Here is a 19715-nt window from a genome sequence, read left to right as displayed (position 1 = left end):
GCCATTGGTACATTGCTGTCTCTGCAGAGTGCATGCTCCGCCATTGGTACATTGCTGTCTCTGCAGAGTGCATGTTCTCTGCCAGTGGTACATTGTAATCTCTGCAGAGTTTATGCTCTCCACCATTGGTACATTGCAATCTCTGTAGAGTGCATGCTCTCCGCCATTAGTACATTGCAATCTCTGCAGAGTGCATGCTCTTGGTCAGTGTATTTCAAGTGATGGAGAAAGAAGCCCAAGATAAAAAGGAATGAAAAAGAATGGAGGGGAGGGGAGGAGGGAAAAGGAGATGGGGAAGAGAAGTCATGAAGGGAGGGAGAAGAAGGAAGGAAGCGAAAAGGGTTGATCTGTTCAGCTCTGGGAAACACCCTTCTCCCTCCCTCCCTGCAACCTCTTGCCATGTAGCCCATGTTGGCCTCTGCTTCTAAGTGCTGGGATCACAGGCTTGGTTTATGTGGTGCGGGGAACTGAACCCAGGGCCTTGCGCATGCTGGGCAAGCTCTCTACCAACTGAACCACATCGCCAGCCCCACTAGCTCTGGGTGATGCAACCTAAAGATCCCAGCTCTCAGCTCCTGACCAGTTCTTAGATTTCCTTATTTTCCTGCAACCGTGCTGCTATGGGCTGTCAGGCTTTGGAGTCCATGCAGGAGAACATGTCTGATTGTTCCAGAAGAAAAACATCTCCAAGTGACACTGAGTGGACTGCCTATTAATTACAATTTCTCATATTAAAGTGTAAAAATACTCTCTTGCTCAGAAACAGGGTTTGTTGGCATATGAAAAGAGAAAAGAGAATTATCTGTGAGTTTCTGACACAGATGCTGCTTTAAATAAAACTGCTCATTTTATTCCTGTCCTGGTTTTAGGTGCTTTCTGGGCTGGCGGAAGAATTCTCCAGCTTGTCCATTACTCTGCAACTGAGGCTTCTTGTTTCATGAGGAAGTGTATGAGAGACTCAAGAGCAGCGGTTCTCAACCTGTGGGTCACAGACCCCTGTGGGGGTCCAATGATCCTTTTATAGGAGGTCGCCTAAGACCATTGGAAAACACAGATATTTACATTACAGTTTATAACAGTAGCAAAATCTAGTTGTGAAATAGCAATGAAAATAATGTTGTGGTTGGAGGTCACCACTACATGAGGAATTACACTAAAGGGTCTCAGCATTAGGAAGGTGGAGAACCACTGCTCTAGAGAGACTTCCTCTTCCCTCTCCATTTAACACCTTCAGGGTCACAGGCTTTTGGGGTTTCAGCATATGTGCTCGTGTGTGTGCACATACATGTAGAGACCGGAGGTTATAGTAAGGTGTCTTCCTCAGTTACTCTCCTAGTAGTTTGTTGAGAGAAGGTCTCCAAATGAACCTGCAAATGTATTGGGCTACATTCACAGCCGTCCTGGGATGCATGCAGCCTTGGGGTCCATAGGTTGGATGTACATGTCTGAAGCCAAGCCCTGTGACAAAAGAATCAGGGGTGTGGCAGGCAATCCAGTTGTCTAGTAGGACTGTAAGCTAAGCAGCAGATCCTGGGAGGAACCAATGCTGGGTTCCATGCTACTATGCAAAACACTGCTGGTTTTTCTTTAGTGTGTGTGTGTGTGTGTGTGTGTGTGTGCGTGTGCGTGTGCGTGTGCGTGTGTGTGTAAAACACCATGTTTCAACAAGGACCCTTTCTTGGTGTCTGCACAGATTCACGCTGAGCTAGGGCTCTAAGACATCCTGTACCATTGCTTACTTGCTAATGAGGCTTCCATAGACAATCCTGGGTTGCTCTTCTTAGATGAAGTTGATCTTAGCAGAGGACAGTCAGAATTCAACCAGTCACACTGAATGTCAGCTCGCTGTGCCCTGCTCACTCAACCTCTTCCTGTCAGACTCAGCTGAAACCTCCTGGCATTGGGATCCCTCTGCTTTCTGTGCAGGGTCTTCACCAAGCTCTGGTTTTGATGATGGTGTGGACCCTCTTGAACCCTAAGAGAAATCGGCACTATCAAGGCCATCACCTTCACCAGCAGATGCAGTTCAGAAGTTCAAAGCAAGCTCTGACCGTATGACCTCAGCCCCTGTTGTGGGCAGAGCTGTCCTGGGTGTGAATCCTGAGAGAGAAACATGAAAGGAAGAGTTGGAGCCTTACTCAGGCTTCTGAGTCACCACGAGTATCAACAAAGCCCACATTTCCTTCTCATCTTTTGTTCTCAAACCCATACTCCCACTTACCTACCCCATTTAAATAGTCCACCAACAGCCATCGGTTCCTTACCTCCTTGTCAGCATCCTATTCCAATGTCACATATTCTATGCAGCCTTCCACTTCTGAGGTTCCAACACAGAGACATGGCATGCCCCATGGGTGATGCTGCCTCCCTGTCTCCTGCCATGGTTATTCCTCATTCCTGAAGATTTGGCCCCTTGTCAGCATCAACCACAGGGGTCACATATCAGATATCCTGCATATCAGATATTTTTATTCTGATGTATAATGGTAGCAAAAATCCAGTTATGAAGTAGCAACACAATTTTATGTTTGGGATCACCACATGGGAAATTGAATTAAAGGATCCCAGTGTTAGGAACATTGGGGACCACTGCTCTAGAGCATGACAGAATCTATTGTCCAGAGTATCTTTCTACTTTGTCAGCTTGTGTACTGCGATATTGAGTCAGTGGACTACACACTGCATCTTTGATAGGGAGGGTTCAGGCCACATTTCAACCACTTCAGAATAAGCAAAGATATCTTTGGTACCTTAACACCCACCAAACCATGAATAAGCTGTCTTTGATGGTCAGAATGTCTTTGATGGACAAGATATCTTTGATGGGCAGGGTGTCTTTGGACAAAAACTGTCTTTGATGGACAGGTATATTTGATGGACAAGATGTCTTTAACAGTAATTCAGCTGGATAAACTTTTTAACTTTTAAAGACATTGCCAACTCATTGAATATAAGATTATATCTATTTTTACCAAAACTCAGAGGCAATATCCCAGCCAAGCAATGCCAGGCAGGTTCTAGAACTATGGATTTGACCGACCAGTATGCTGTAAATAACCAGGGTTCAGACTTAACACTTCTCCAATGGTCTTTCTGGCTGATGAGTCTCTGTTTTACTAAGGGCAAAACCTATGTATCTTCCCTGTGAAGTCAGAACTCAGTCATTTCAAAATTTCATTTCAATTTAGAATTCTATTGTTATTTGCTGGACATAGGGAACATCACCTCTCAGTCTTTTTTTGGATGCTGTACCCCGTATCTAGGAGTGAAGTCAGTGGCATGAGACTGTCTCCTGCAATGCACTGTAAGCTTTCTGGGTTTTATTTTTCTTTGTTTTGTTTATCGGTGCACTTGAGACTTCTTTTCCCTCTTGAAGTTGGATGAGGTACCAGGTTACTGGCTGTACAATCTGAATGCTAAGTAGCAGGCATTAAGTAGCTTGAAGAAGGCAGCAGGTAGGCAAGCCAAGAAAGCCTAGTTTAGAAGACTCGGGTCATTGAAGAGCCAGGTATTTCCCTTGTCGGAGTGAAATAAACTCATCACAGACCGACGTAACCTTGAAGTCCCTCATGATGATGGTGGCAGTGTTAAGCAGATTCCCTACTGCAGAAAGCAGGGCTCTAAGTCAAGGGCTCTCTTACACAGTAAGTTAGTCTACCTTTTCCGAGCAGCTCTGGTGTTGATAGACTCCAGCATGCGAAGGAAAGCACTCCATATGGGAATTCCATGTTGTGCTTGAGGCTCAGATCGGGATCCCTGTACAAGTACCTGATGGGAAACTAAATGACAAAACTTCGCCTTACACAGGAATAGAGATGGGGCAGGGGTGTTCAGAGCCTCTTAGAAGGGACCCACAGAAAGGATAATCACTTTGGTTACTGAGCGCTTCCATCGCAACCTCACCCTCATTTTGTTATATTTATGCTCCGGAGAGTTTGTTTTCCTGTTGGAAGAGACACATCCTTTTTACCTTTGTTTTATTTATTTATTTTTTTTAATTTTTTTAAAAAATTTTTTATTGAGAAAAAGAAAAAAAAAGTTTCTGCCTCTTCCCAGCCTCCCATTTCCCTTCCCCTCCTCCCACCCTTCCCCCCTCCCCCCACTCCTCTCCCCCTCCCTCTCCAGTCCAAATAGCAGTCAGGGTTCCCTGCCCTGTGGAAAGTCCAAGGTCCTCCCCCCTCCGTCCGTGTCTAGGAAGGTGAACATCCAAACTGGCTAGGCTCCTCCTTTTTACCTTTTACTGCCCCAGAGTGGATTTATTTTTTGCCTTTATCTTCAGATTTTTGTTGAGAGGTACAGGCAGCTTTGGGTAGATTCTCATTAGGACGCTTAGGCTGCCGTGTCTGAAAGCAGTAATGTTGATTGCATGCTGGCTAATCATCCTTACAGGGATGACGCACATATCTGCCCAGGAATGGTGATGTAGCTTTGAGAATCATCTGAGATTGTAGATGAAAAGACTGGAGGACAAGTGCAGTTAGGCTGTTCATCCAAAGCCACACGTTAGTAAGAAAAAATGCCAGCACATGGGCATTCCAGGTAACGATTTTTCGACTTGCCATGTGGGAACAGTGACATGCACAGCACTCTGGGAACACTTGATGATGTCATAGAATCAGGTGCTTGGAAACACACAGTAGACAACCCTCTGCCTTTTTCATTGTTCCTATAGGGACACACTCAGTCTTAAACCGATGTCAAAGGAAAGTCAAAATACAAATGCTGAAGAAGCAGAATCCCAAAGAGTGAGATGCAGAGTTGGGGACGTGGCTCAGTCTGAAGAGAGCTTGCCATACACCCACAGATCCCTGGGTTCCATCCCCAGCACCATTAAACAACAACAACAACAACAACAAAAACAGGCGTAGAGGGTGTATACTTGGCAGCCCAGCATGAGGGAAGTGGTGGAGGGTAAATAGGAAATTTAAAGCCATCCTCAGATACTCAGAATGTTCAAGGTCAGCCTGGACTGCATAAGATCCTATGAAAAGAAAGAAAAGAAGAAGGATAAGAAAGAAGGAGGAGGAGGAGAAAAAGAAAAGGAAGGAAAGAAGGAAAAGAAGGGAAGGGAGGAAGGAAGGAAGGAAGGAAGGAAGGAAGGAAGGAAGGAAGGAAGGAAGGAAGGACGGACCATAGGCCTTGTATGTTCTTCCTGACTTACCTGGGAAGGACTCTCATAGCGATGGGGTACCAGGTGTTTTGCATTGCACCACACCCAGGGGTCCTTTCCCTTATCACCCCATTTAGTCGAGGCCTTGGTGCAGCCCCCAGTGTTGTGAGAAGGGGTCCAGGACTGGCGATGGACACAGCCCTTTATTCTGTTCCTTCTAGTGTTGGCCCCAGATGAGTGTGGCACCCTTGATCTTCAGGTCGAGAGTAGAAGCCACTGTGTACAGGCCTGGGTCCTCACAGGAGCTGGGGGTCTACCCAGGCCTCCAAGGACCTCTAGCACGAACTCCTTACCCTGCTAAGTGAGCTGCTTGATGTGGGAGAGGTAAGCCCAGGACGTGAGCCCCAGGTCCCTCTGGGCTCTTAGGTTTTTATATTACAATAAATTCCCTGCCTTGTTCAAGTTGCTTACATTTGGGTTTTTTCTAACAGCTTTTTTACACAAATAGGCCAGCAGCCGCTTCTCAGCCTTTTGGGTGAAATCAAGTGCAGAACGGCAAAGGCAGGGTTATAGAATGCTCTCTAGGGATGTCTCTCACTTACAGGCAGGCTTTTACATTGAAATGTAAAGCCTACATGTGTGAAATAGGTAAGCCCTGCATGCCATTGATCAGGAGGTGGTGGAGAGTGACGGGTCTCATACGTGAGGAGCTAGGCACCTGCTGCTCTTTCAAGCTAAGAGCTCTCCCCGTCTTTACAGAGTAAAAGGCCCTCTTGTTGACGGCATCCTTCCCTCTTGCGGCTGCCATCGATGCTGTGAACTGCATAATTGCTTTCCATAGGGTTAGCACAGGTCAGTATTCTACGCTAGCTATAGTAGGGCGGCAGCGGCTTTGAAAGCAGGACTCCTCCGACACCAAGATGTCTGTTATGTATGTTGAGCTTTGAGCAGATAATTTCCACCTGTCCTGTTTGCCCACTCCGTTCCCACCTCAAGACGCAGGGTGTCTGAGTTACTCATCTGGTCCCTGTGACCAGATGCCAGCCAAAGACCAACTTAAGGGAAGGGAAGAAGGGTTCATTTTGTCTCAGGTTTTAAGGGTGTAGCCCAACATGGCAGAAAAGCATGGTGACAGGAATGGCTAATGCCAGTGGCATCTGGAGCAGGTGCCTGTTTGCTCACATCAGGAATCATCAGTGGAACAGAAAGCAGGTCAGGCTCTGAACCTCATGGCCCACTTCTAGTGTGCGGTTACTCCAACCAGGCCTCACTTTCTAATGATCCTGCAGCACTGGCCCTACCAGCACCACTAGCAGGAGACTGAGCGCCCAAATGCTGGATGTTTCACACTTAACCCATAATGCTAAAGCACTCATATAAAAATCCTAAGTCTTTGCAAGCTGGTGTCTCTGTTAGCTTGCTGTTGGGTTTGTGAGAAGTTGCCACCCACCCAATCGTTGAGCACAGCACGCGTTGGTTTAGCTCCTCTCCTTTGTTCAGGGCTCCATCTGCGTCTGCCTCTAACGTTGCTATCAAGGAACTGGGAGATTGAACCTATCTTATAGGTAATCAAGATACAGACGTGTGTTCAACTCCTAATCACATCTGGGAACCCTGTGACCACACGGGAGAACAGATCTACAGGTGAAGGGACTAGGACATGGGTGTGTGTCTGGAGTGGTGGCGTCATGTCGTCTGGCATGCTGTTCTTAGGCAACTGGCCAGCTGCAGTTAAAATTCCCTCTGGTGTTTTGCATTCCTGAGTTAAGTATGCCTTGTTGTGCAGGGATGGTCTCTAGGGACATCTCTGCTCATGTGGAGCTGGTCCCCTCATACTTATTGATGCGTGGAAAAAAAATGTCAACATTTGCGTTGATGTTAGAGCACTGTTTAGTTGTTTCTGTGATAAAACACCACGTATGTTTCTGTTGCTGCGATGAAACACCGTGACCAAGGTAACTTACAGTTTGTTTGGGATAATGATTCTAGAGGGATAAAGGTCTGTCATGGTAGGGACACTTTGCAGCAAGAAGCCGACGTGGCAGATGGAATAGGAAGTTGAGAGCTTGCATCCTTCCCTGTAAGCATGAAGTGAACTGGAAATGGTTTGAGCCTTTAAGTGTTCAAAGCCCGCCTCTAGTGATGTACTTCGTCCAACAAGGACACAACTCCCAAATCTCCCCAGTGTCACCAAATGGGACCAAGTGTTCAAATACATAGACCTGTGGGAGACATCTCATGTAAACCACCGCAGGGCCTGTGTGCACCAAGACTGAGGTTCTCAGGGTGGCAGGATCCTCTGTGCCCTGAGATGCCCCTTCCCTGCAGGGTACAGGCTGTTTCCATAGCCACTGTCCACTGATGCGGATGGGTTTTATTGTTACAAAGTTGCACTCAACTCAGACTGTGCAGCTGAAGCAGCTGGGTGGAGAAGGGACTCTTAGCATTGTGCTGCAAGCTGAATCTGTCTGGGTCTGCTCGCTAGCTCCCCAGACATGGAAGGAGGAAGCCACAGGATGGTGGGTGCCTTGATTTAGTCTTCTGTCACTATGAAAAGCACCTTAACAGAGGTGCCTTAAGAGAGAAAGGGTTTATCTGGCCCAGGATCTTGGTTACAGCTCTTTGTAGTGAGGAAGTCAAAGTAGCAGGAACTCGGAAGCCAGAGCGATGCATGCATGTGAGCTTGTGCTTAGCCCTCTTTCTCCTTTTCCATATAAGCTAGAGCAGTGGTTCTCAACCTTCCCAATGCTGCGACCCTTTAATACAGTTCCTCGTGTTGTGGTGATCCCCAGCCATAAAATTACTTTCGTTGCTACTTCATAACTGTAATTTTGCTACTATTATGAATTGTCATGAATTGTAGAGTAAATATCTGATATGCAGGATATTTGATACGCAACCCCAGTGAAAAGGTCACAACCCATGGGTTGAGAGACCACTGATCAAGAACCTGGTGCTGTCTACTTTTGACTGTGTCCTCCCCCAGGAGTTAATTCACTGGAGATAGCCTCCACACAGACAAGCCCCTGGGCCAACCTGAGCTAGACCGTCCCTGACTGAGAATCTCTTCCCAGCTGGTTTTAGATTATGTCAGGCTGACAGAACACACCATTACAGTCCAGGTTAAAAGGTGAGATAGATGGTAGGTGACCACTATCAGTCTGGGGACATAGCCCCCTTCAGAGGAGCTCTGATGTTTATGTGGGGTCTGGTCTCACAGCTCGTTGAAACCATGATGCTCATGCCTCACTCCCTGCCCTCCCCCACTCCGCCTCTTCTCCCCTTATTCTATCTCTCTCCTCAGCTGTTATGTGTCCACCTCTCTTTTTCGAGTCATCCCCCAGCATATGTCTGTCCCTGACTGGATTCCTCTAGTGGAGATGAGAGACATGGCCAGGGTGCAAATGCAACCACAAGAAGCCTATAAATACCTATAACCCGATATCCTTATGGACCTGCATCTCCAGAGACTCCAGTTTCTTTATTCTTTGATGCTAAAGGTGATTGTCATAAGAGAGTAGCATCATGGTTCGTATGTAGACATAGAGCTGACGCAGGTCCTATCAGGTGGGTGTTAGCACCTTTTCAAAGGACAGCCCAGACAGGCAGGACTTTCTGTGGAATAGGGATGTTGAATAGTGTGGGCGCAAGTTGCGAATGGGAGAGCTGTCCTCCTTTCTGATAGAATGGTTTTGTGTGTCTGCAAGTTAGGCTACTGTTGTATTAACCTCAGTCACCTTCCAAAGTGTAACACGGCTCTCTTCACTTCAGAGCTGGGAAAGCTGGGGCCAGGAGATACGGTGCATATCTGCAGTCCCAGCATTCCAGAGGCCGAGGGAGAGGGATGGAGAGTGCAGGCAGTTGGGCTGTAGAGTGACACCCTATTGCAAAAGAAAAAAATACAATAAAAATAACACATTAGAAAAAACTGGAAAGGTTGCCTGGTCTTCTGCCTACTGTACAGAAGGGTCCTTTGTCCTGTCTGATAAGAAATTCTCTTCTGTAAGCCACTGCCCCCCTTCATCCCCACCCTTTTCCCTTTCCCTCTCTTGCTCTGTCCCTTACTCTTTGTAGGAAATATGGTGTATGGGTTATATCACTCACAATGATTTTGCCCTCAGCCAGTAGAGGAGAGAGTTATTTGTGTTTATTTTTTTAAGCTGCTCAATCCCTGAACAAATTAAACATTAATATAAACAATTTAAACACTGATGAGATGTGACAGTCTGATAGTTTTAATATAAAGCTACTTAATGACATTATTTTTTTTTTCTGTGTGCTGAGAGGTTTCAGTGGAGTGCTGGCTGGGGAGGTCGTCACTTCCCTGAGGTTCAGAGACCAAGAGTCAAGTTAATATAACAGTCAAGTTAATTTCTGCAGGGGTCCTCTACCAGGTCTGTCCCGGGGCCTTGCTGGGGCCTCTGCAGAAGGGTGTTTAGGTGTGGATTTAGGATCACTGGCAGCTGACCCATGAAAGCCTCTGAGTGTTTTCTCTGGTGCCCTCTATGTCTCCATTTCTCTCTTTTCTCTTTAAAAGTTTCTTTCCCAATTGAAAGGAAGCTAGACAAAGATGTAGTGCAATGAATGGAACAAACAAGCAACCAAAAACAAACCCACAACTTTTATCTCAAGGGGAATAAGAGAGTTTATTCTGGAATCAAATATGAGTGAATATTTGATTAGAATATTTGTCTAGAGCATGACCTAGAATACAGATTCCTACTGTGCTTGCTTGTTAGTTTTTATGTCACTACAAGCCAGAGTCCCCTAGGAAAAGGAAAGTGTAACTGAGGAATGTCCTCCATTATATTGGCCTGTGGGGAAGTCTGTGGTCATTTTCTTGGTTAGTAATTGGTGTGGGAGGGCCCAGTCCACTGTGGGCAGTGCTATCCCCTAGACAGGTGGTCCAGGATTGTATAAGAAAGCTATAAGCCAAATGAGCCTTTTCATCGCCTAGATGGTTTTGGATAGAGTTTTACCACAGCATCAGGATTGAGACTATGCTAGTTGGTGGTGGCGCACGCCTTTAATCCCAGCCCTTGGGAGACAAAGACAGGTGGAGCTCTGTGAGTTCAAGGCCAGCCTGGTCAACAGCGTGTGTTCCAGGATGATCAGGGCCACACACAGAGAAACCCTGTCTTGAATAACAAAAAAACAAATAAGAACAAGCAGAATTCAGACTAGGACAAGGTTCCCCAAAATTCTACATTCTGGCAAGCATTTCATGAACTTTTTAAAGTAATAGAGTGAAAGGGGTCAAGATACTTTTCTTAAAGTTCATTTGGGAAACTTCGGGTTGTGGGGGAGTTTCTGCTGTAGACCTCAGACATATTGGACAGTGTTCTTAGCTTTGGGGCTGGGAGAGGAAAGGGGTCTGTTTGTTGATTGCCAAAGGATTTACCTGATACTCACAAGGATATTATCTCATACAGATGTTGGCAGTGCGTGGCTTTTGGGGGGCTAACATAGCTCAAGATAATTTAGTTCCTTAACTCTATAGCCATGGATGTTCTCTAATCAGTCAGCCAGTGTGTGGAATGTTTAACACAGGGAGATATCTTCTGGAAGCCTCAGTCACAAGGTCTTCATGTTCATGGCACAAAACTCTGGGTTCATTTCGTGCTGAGGTCTGGCGCTCTGTGCGGTTGGTCACATAGACCTCACTGGGCCTTTGGCTGGTTGCTAGCTTTTCATTTTATACCTGGTGTTGTACAGAATGTTCCCCAAACATTTTATTTTTCTCAGGATAGGGTCTGAGTCACATAAATAGGAAAGTAGGAGAGGACATGTAAACTGTTTTGTGTATCGTTGAATTGCCCTTTCCGAGAAATAAGTGACTCTGTGTATCCCTTGAGCTCTGTTGGGAGACCCTTGTATCTGAATCTTGGAATCTTTCTTCCCTATGATTCATAAACTCTTCTAGTTAGGCAAAAATGTGACAGTGTTGTGTGCTCACTTTGATTAGTAGTCGAGCCTGGCCTTGTGCTTACTTCTCTGGCAGGTCCCTGACCTACATGGTCAGTACACTTGCACATTCAATTTTATCTTAGGGGGTTGAACTGAAGGCCCAATGCATGCTGGGACAAATGCTCTACTTTTGAGTTATAACCCCTGTTCCATATGACCGTTTGAACTATTGTCCCTTGAGTATCCCCTACATACATACAGTCACCAACTGCGTTAAGGTGGAGCCCTTGCTTTCAGACCTAAGTGTCTCTGTTCCCTATGTGGAGTGGCTAGAGGTAGCAATGAGAACACACAGTGTCGTTTCCACTGTTTTCACACAAGGAATGGATGCTTTGTATGGTGTTGGGATCTGTGGACACTGCAGAGATTTGGTGTTACTGGTATTGACACTTACAAGGTACCCTGGGTTTACTTGGAACCTACACTTGGAGGGGGACACTCAGTGACACTCACTTAGCTGGTTATGGTACAGAGGAGCAGGTTTTAAAGCACAATAAGGGATTGGGGGGGGCATGGTAGGTAAAGCACTTGCTGGGCCACCATGAGGGCGTGAGTTCAGATCCTTGGAGTTCATGAAGACTGGAGACAGTAGCACATGTTTGCCCTCTTGGTACATCTGTCGTGGAGACAGGAGAGCCACCAAAAGCTTGGCCACCTTCCTTCCCATCTCAACCTGTTCTGGGCTCTTCAGGGTGCTTTCTGATGCACGGAGGCCTCTCACAAGCATTCCCCTCCCAGCCTGATCTTTAGTTCCCCCTTCCCTCTGAGTCTCAGCTGCCCGAGACTAAATAAACATGGCTCCTGTGGGGTCCTTGATCGCCAGTACAGTGTGACACTGACACTTGTAAAAGGCCCAGTGGATGAATTGAGACAGAAATGTACCTGGTCTGGCTATCTATAGCCTCACCGTCTCCAGGTGCACACATCTTAGCAAATTACTTGTGATACTAGTATGCTCTGTGAGATGTTCATGGGCAGGTGCTGGGTCCTGCTGGGGTTGTGTTTCTCACTGTGTCCTTTGAGAGGCTTAAGGAAAGTCTAGACTTTCTGAGTCATTCAATCTATGGTCTGAGAAGTGAAGACCGACTCCTTTCAGTAACATCTGAACCTTGAACCCAGTCTCAGGAGAGTGTTTGCAATAACCGTGCAATTCCCCATCCCTGGGTCTCATTCCGATGAGGGCCAGGCTGGCCGTGGGGAAGGTGCTGAGTATTTTCTCACCTTGTGCTCTGGGGATTCCAAAGACAGCTCTGGCTTGCTGCACTGGTGTTTTCTCAGTCAAGGGATACTAATGCACCCTAAGTGTGCTGCCACCTCTGCATTGGCATGGCAGCCTGTGGTGATTCGGGCAGCAGGTAGAGACGGGCTATCAGGAAGTGCCATCCTTGGTCTTAGCCTAAGGTCCAGAGGTAGCCAGCCATTTGCTTATGTCTGCTACATCCAGAGATATCCAATTCCCAGTCCTTGTGTTGGGAGAACATGTGTTTATTCTACATGGCACTGCAGCATGATGCTATGTGTGTATGTGTGTGTGTGTGTGTGCATGTGTATTGTGTAGTATTGTGTGTGTATATAATGTGGCATTTGCTTTGTTTGTTTTTTGTGCAGTGTGTGTGTGTGTTATGTGTAGTGTGTAGTCTGTGTGTTTGCATTGTAGTGTGGTGTGTGTATATGTACGTGGTATGGAGATTGTATTATGTAGTGTGTGGTATGGTATTTGTGTGTGTGTGTGTGTGTTATAAGTGTTTATGTATGTGGTGTGAGTAGTCTGTGTATAGTGTATTGTATGTGTTTTATGTGTTTGTGTGTATGTGTTCGTCTAGTTGGGTGTTCTCTTGTTCTGTGCTCTGTGGGCAGAACACTATTTAAACTGCAAAGGGCATATGAAAAAAATGTAGCTGCTGAAGTCACACAGTGGCTCACTGAGCGTCACGTTACTTAGGGCTCTATAGGCACAATGAGCAGTTTGAATTCTACCTTGACAACGTGATACCTGTGTGGTGTTTTTGGACAACTCACCTGCCTTCTCTGGTCCTACTTACTGTGGAGTGGAGACAAGGAGAATGTGCCATGGATGGGGCTTGGAGACTTACCTCCTTCATTCATCACCAAGGAACCACAGGACAGGGAGTTAGCAAATGTGTCATCACTATATGAATAATACTGTAGGGACAGTAAAGGGAACCCTTGCACTCTAGGTCAAAGCATGACTCACTCAAGCAGAAAAACAGTGGAGATTCCGCATCGAGGTGGAAGGCTGGCCGGGCAGAGGCAAGTGAGGAGGATCCACTGGGTACAGATGACTAGGGAGAAGTCTGGAAGGGTCTCCCTAACACAGCAATGGCCTAGAAGCTGTCTTCTCTCTGAGGTCAGGGAAGAGTGCCTGGTCGGGTAGAAAGACATTCAGTATACAGAGAAGGTCATGGGCAGCAGAATAGCACAGTCCCTGGACTGGGAAAGGAGGACATTCAGGATACAGAGAAGGTCATGGGCAGCAGAATAGCACAGTCCCTGGACTGGGAAAGGAGGACATTCAGGATACAGAGAAGGTCATGGGCAGCAGAATAGCACAGTCCCTGGACTGGGAAAGGAGGACGGGGAGTTTGGATGGTTGTAGGTGTGAGCTGAGGACACTACTGCTGTTCCTGCACTTGCGGGGATCTCCTGCTGGTGTTTCACCCTCTGTGTTCTTGTGCTAGGACCCCACAGGTAGGGGACCTCTTGGGCCGCATGTGTCCTCCATTCAGAGTTGTTAGAGTCACAGGGAAGGACACATTGCTTTTTCCAAGTCCCTGAGTCAGTAATTCGCAACCTGGGCATCTGGGTGAGGATGTCCCCAGGTTCTGATGCTCCTACAGAGGAGAGCTATGGCTGTGAAGTGCTGGCTGTGGGTTGGTGATGCTGTCATATGGGGTCTTTTTTCCTGTTGTGTATCCTACTTAGCTATAGCTGTCAACTTGACAAAACATAGAACATGGGAAGACGGAATATCAATTGAATTGTTGCCCAGGTCAAATTGGTTCATGTCTGTGTCTGTTAGGGGTATGGCTTAATTGACAATTGGTATGGGAGGGCCCAGTTCACTGTAGGTGGCACCATCCTTAGGCATCTGATTCTGGGCTCTGTAATAAAGCTGTCTGAGCATGAGGTGATGAACAGGGTGTGCAAGCTAGCAGGGTCCTTCCATGGTTTCTTTGTCAGCTTCTGCTCTGGCTTCTTTCAGTGATGGATTGTGACCTGTGGCAGATGTCTGTTTTAGGTTACCGCCTTTGACAAGGACAAACCTCAGGAAAAAGCCCTGTGGTTGGGCTTCCTGAGGAGCATGGCCTCTAGACTCTGATTAAGCAGATGACAAACTTGCTGGATCCCAGTGTGAGTTCCTTTCTCTTCCTTTCTCCCCTAGTGTGTTTGAAGGTTGAATTGTAGCCCTCCACTGTCCCAAATCTGAAACCATTGCAGTTCCTTCTAAAAACCACAGAGGTGATTGGGTTACCAATGGGGCTTCCAGTTGTCTCAGGTCTTTGCTCTGACAAAGATTAGACAGTTCTGCCAGGTTGGCTGTTGGCCTCTCTGCAAGGTGAGGAGGGCTGCCAGACTTAGAACCAAAGTTCCAAGGTGCCCTGTATTTACACTCTGCCTTAGGAGACAGAAGTAATGTTATATTTCATTTGTTGTTCTGCTTGCCCCACCAAACCAGAGCTCTGTGTGTATGTGTGTATGTGTGTATGAGAGAGAGAGAGACAGAGACAGAAAGACAGAGAGACAGAGAGACAGAGAGAGAGAGCATACATACATACATACAGACAGACACATACAAAAGGAAAAAGAAAACGGGAGGGTGATTGTTCGTTTTCATTAATTTGACACAGGGTGGGGAGGGAACCTCAGCTGAGGAATGGCTCCATCATACTGTCCTGTGGAAGAGTCTGTGGAGCACCTTTATGATGAATGATTGATGTGGGATGGTCCAGCCCACTGTGGGTGGTGTCTTCCCTGGGCAAGCGGTCCTGGATGGTATAAGAAAGCAGGTTGGGCAAGTTATGGAGAACAAGCCAGTAAGCAACATTGCTCCATGGCCGCTGCTTCAGTTCCTGCTTCCAGGGTCCTCCCTTGATTGCTCGCAATCATGGACTGAGAGCAGTAAGATGAAATAAAGTGTCTCCACCCATAGACCTGGGAGGTGGTAGTAGGACATGGAGGCAGAAAGGAAAGGAAGTATCCTGGGAGCTTCAGGCATTTGTAGACAATACACACCTGGCTTGGCTATCAGGGTGAAAGACCTCTATGTGGTTTGCAGGCTGAAGCTGGAGTTATTTCTCCTCCAGTGCCCGGCCCTGACCTTTCCTTGCGTTACTGTTTTCCTGAACAGTATCAGAGGACCCAGCGTGGTTGACCTGGCACTGTGTAATTAGCTACACAATTAAGTTTTGTGTCCCCGAGCATCAGGGTCAGGTGTTCAAAAGGGAGGTTCAGGAGGCCTGGGTGCCCAGGGCTGATGCCTGCCCTGCTCTGGTGCCCTGCTCGGGTTTACACTTTTGACCCTGGCAGTTTCTTTACTGCATGGTAAGCTGGCTCGAGGCTGCTCAAGGCAATGGCTCTGTGAAGCATTGGATGTGTTTTAAATAATCAAGGGGAACCTTGGAACATAGGATGTCCCTTTAGGAATTTCATGGCCCCAAGAGGGTCCTCTTCTTTCCTCTCCTCTCTGGTCTCAGCCAGTGGGATTATATGCTGCTCTTGGTGGGATGAAAGCATTGGCAACCCTGATTACAGTCATGCTGCTGAGAAGAGATCTTACAGAATCCTGGTGGAAAATATAATCTGCTCTTTAGGATAGAAGATTCATAATCTGTGCACCCATTTGTTCATCAAATATTTAATGAGTGTCTGATACTTTCTGGATGCTGTTCTAAAGACCCCAAGTACTGTGGGACTACATGAGACCCCTGTTATATGGTGTACACCCTACTGATCTGTAGCAACTCACAGGGAAGCACAGAGTGATGGGGGATGTGGGACACACATGTGAACATGACCTCGAGATGCACTTTCAGTGCTCCAGAGTTTACAGAAGATGTGGCTAGAGACAGGCTGGGAATGTAACCAGACTGATGGGAACGGGGTGGGGATGGCACCAAGAGGGAGGAAGCAGAAAGCTCCTCTCAGAGAACATACAGAAAATGTCTGCTTGCTCTTTGTGCCAACTTTTAGATGGGCAAACCCAGGTTTTGGGAAAACACAAATCAAATGCCAGTTCCCAGAACGTTAAAAGATACAATATTGCATCAGGTAAGGCATCTTGTTAGGCTTGTTTTAGTGACTTTACACATTTCTGTGACAAAATACCAGCCAAAAGCTACTTAAAGGAGAAAAGATTTATTTGGACCCACAGTTTGAGGGTACAATCAGTCATGGTGGGAAGGCATAGCGGCAGGAGCATGAGAGGGCTGGTCACATCACATCGGCAGCCAGGAAGCAGATGAATGCCAGTGCTCAGCTTGCCTTCTTTCTAAGCCCATGGAATGGAGCTGTCCACATTTAGTGTGGCTGTTCCCTCCCCTGTTAAATGTTTCTGGAAACATCCTTATAGACATGCCCAGAGGTCTACCAGATGTCTATTTTCATTTCTATGCTGATTCTAACTCCATCAAGCTGAGAGCCACAATTATAACATTCACAGTATCTTGATTTTTTAAAAAAATTTTACGTGTGTGTGTGTGTGTGTGTGTGTGTGTGTGTGTGTGTGCTTGTTTATGTATGTGGGCACATGTGCTTAGAAGTCACAGGCTTGACATTGGTGTCTTACTTGATTGCTGCTCACTTTACTGAGATAGGTGAAGGGGGACCTTACCAACTTACCTAGCCTAGCTAGCCAGATTGCCCCAGAGATCTGACCCTACTTTCCAAGTACTGAGTTTACAGACAGGTCATCGTGTCCACCTGGCATTTTCATATGGCTACAGGGGTATCTGAGCTCCAGCCCTTACACTTGCAAACAACTTATTCCCCGAACTATCTTCCCAGTTTGCAAATTTTGATATTTGAAAAAGAAATTCACATTTATTAGGCTATAACCTATGAAATTGCTGTTCGAGTCAGTCCAAATACACATGTATTAACAGTTCTAGGTAGTTTATTTCAGCACAAATGTGAGACCCATCCTTCCCCGAACTTGGTAATGACACTGGACAAAGAGATTTTTGTCATTCCAGAGTGCAAGCTAGGCCTGAATACAGGTGTCTGTCAATCTGACCTAGCTGTAAATGTGTATGTACCATAACTTCTGTGTTCTCTGACCTGAACTGCAGATTTCATTGACTCACAGAAACAAGGAGGATCGGCGCCTTGCTGATTGTCCCACAAGTTACATGTGGCAATTCCAGGAACTGTCTGAATTCTTGGCTGTCCCCCACTGTTCCTGATAGATGTGGGTCCAGACTTGTCAGAGTGTTGTGCTTGGGGAGTGCTTTTATGGGGGTCACTGAAGCTGAAGCAGGTTGTTGGAGGGATGTCAATATTTCCAAATAACCAGGGATCATCATGTGGCTGCTGCCAGTATGGTCTGCCCCATGGAGGGGACAGCTGTGCCTGGACAATCAGGGCTACTCAAACCAGCAGCTCCCCGTTCCAAAGCTCTCGAAATGACTTCTGTGGGTTGTACAATTTCTATGTCTGGGTTTTTATTACAGAAAGCAAGACAAAATGTAAAAATAACATGTATTTTTTTAACCCCTATGCCCCCCAGGAGGATATGTTTCCTAAAGAGGAAAGAATATATTTTTGTTCATTGGTGGCAGAATAGTCTCCATAGGACTTAGGTGGAGCAAAAGGTAGATGCTGCTGCCCATTCTTGGCTTGAGGGTCTAGGCTACTCAAAGGACCTGCTGTGGTCAGTCCATTTCCCATCTCTGGAGCACTCTCTCCAACTGGGAGTTCATGTGACTGTGGTTACTTATCTTATGTGTCTTTGTCCCTCATTGTTCCTCATTTTTGGACAAAGGTCCTTCCCTGTGGGGTGTGAAGTTGCATCAGAAATGGTACCAGGTATGATGTAGATGTGGGGATCAGACTATGTGTGAGAAGGTCAGATTATAAGTGAGAAGGTCACCCCAATTCCACTTTTGATATGGGATACCCTTCTGTATATGTGTTGCTTTTATTGTTTGATGAATAAAGCTGTTTAAACCAATGGCTTAGCAGAGTAAAGCCAGGCCATAAATCCAAACAGAGATAGAGATAGAGAGAGAGAGGAGGCAGAGTTGAGGAAATGCCATGTAGCTGCCAAAGGAAAAAGATGCCAGAACATTACCAGTAAGCTCCAGCCTTGTGGCGATACATAGATTAATAAAAATGGGTTAATTTAAGATATAAGAGCTAGCTATATAAGCTATATAGCTAAATTTATATAGCTAAATTAAGATATAATTAGCCAGTGTTGTAATTAATATAGTTTCTGTGTGATTATTTGGGTCTGGGTGGTTGGGAAAACGAAAACGCTATCTCTGTTTTTACATATTTTGTCTAGCCTGGTTGGTCAAGGGAAAACCCATTGTTTATCTGATGTGATGTTAGTATCCTTTCAGCCCTTCTTGACATCTTCTTTAGCAAAAACCAAAAACAGAAACAACAAAAAAACCCAAAACAAACAAAAAGTGAAAATGATGGAGACCAGAGGTCCATATGGGGCATCTTCTGCAATCTTTCTCCACTTTATTTTTTGAGACAGAATCTCTCACCAATCCTGATGCTCACTGATTCAGCTAGCCTGGCTGTCCAGCAAGCTCCAGGCATCTCCTATCTCCACCTCTCCCACACTGGGCTTAAGGCATGTACTGCTGTGCCCAGCTTTTTCTTAATATGAGTTTGGAGAATTGGAACTCCAGGCCTCCTGCTTGTTTATGCTCTGAGACTTAAGCCCCTTAAAGCTATTATTATCCCTAGGTGGGAAAAGCGATTTTGTTTGAATTTTACTTATTTACACATTCATTTTTGAGTATCAAGTGACAAGTTTTTCTACCTAACACTAGTGACATTGTGCGGTATCTTTTCCGGTTGAGATGTAAACAGATGCCTATTCACCCCAGGTAGGACACCACCAACTAAAAGGAGAAAATAGTTTCCACACGAATTGAGCTTGGTGAACCAAAGAGTTTGTGAGGATTACTCCTAGAAGCACAGATGACCAAAAGGCAGCTTCATCCCTACGAAGTGATCACCATATGGGTGACGATCAGCTAAAGCTCTGTCCCTGGAACTTTGGACTCACATTGCAGACCCCTCCACCAAAGATAATATTCCCTCCTTTTTCTCTCTTTTCCCAAGACAGGGTTTCTCTGTGTAGCCCTGGCTGTCCTAGAACTCACTCTGTAGACCAGGCTGGCCTCGAACTCACAGATCTACCTGCCTCTGCCTCCTGAATGCCGGAATTAAAGGTGTGCACCACCACACTTGGCTGATAATATTTTCTCCTAGGAAAGGTTCTCTGCAACAGAAGCTTGTTCAGGTCCTGATGTGACTTGTAATCTTGCGAATTCTTATAACGCTTTGTGAGTTTTGCAAGCCCCCTACCTCCTAGGAAGGACGGTTTCAGTCTGGAGGAAATACTCACCCAACACATTTGTGTCACCTATCGTTTGCA

At 46.2% G+C, this 19715-nt stretch overlaps 1 protein-coding gene across 1 annotated transcript in view; it reads left to right on the top strand.

Moving 5' to 3' along the window:
• The window catches only part of Tmem132d (transmembrane protein 132D), a 626664-nt gene that overhangs the window by 139570 nt on the left and 467379 nt on the right, over positions 1-19715 (top strand). The gene's annotated exons all lie outside the window — the stretch shown is intronic.

The sequence above is a fragment of the Microtus ochrogaster genome, chromosome 2, assembly GCF_000317375.1.
Source record: "Microtus ochrogaster isolate Prairie Vole_2 chromosome 2, MicOch1.0, whole genome shotgun sequence".
NCBI classification, from domain to species: domain Eukaryota; kingdom Metazoa; phylum Chordata; class Mammalia; order Rodentia; family Cricetidae; genus Microtus; species Microtus ochrogaster.
Note: the sequence above shows the minus strand (reverse complement) of the source record. Positions and strands in the feature narration are given on the sequence as shown.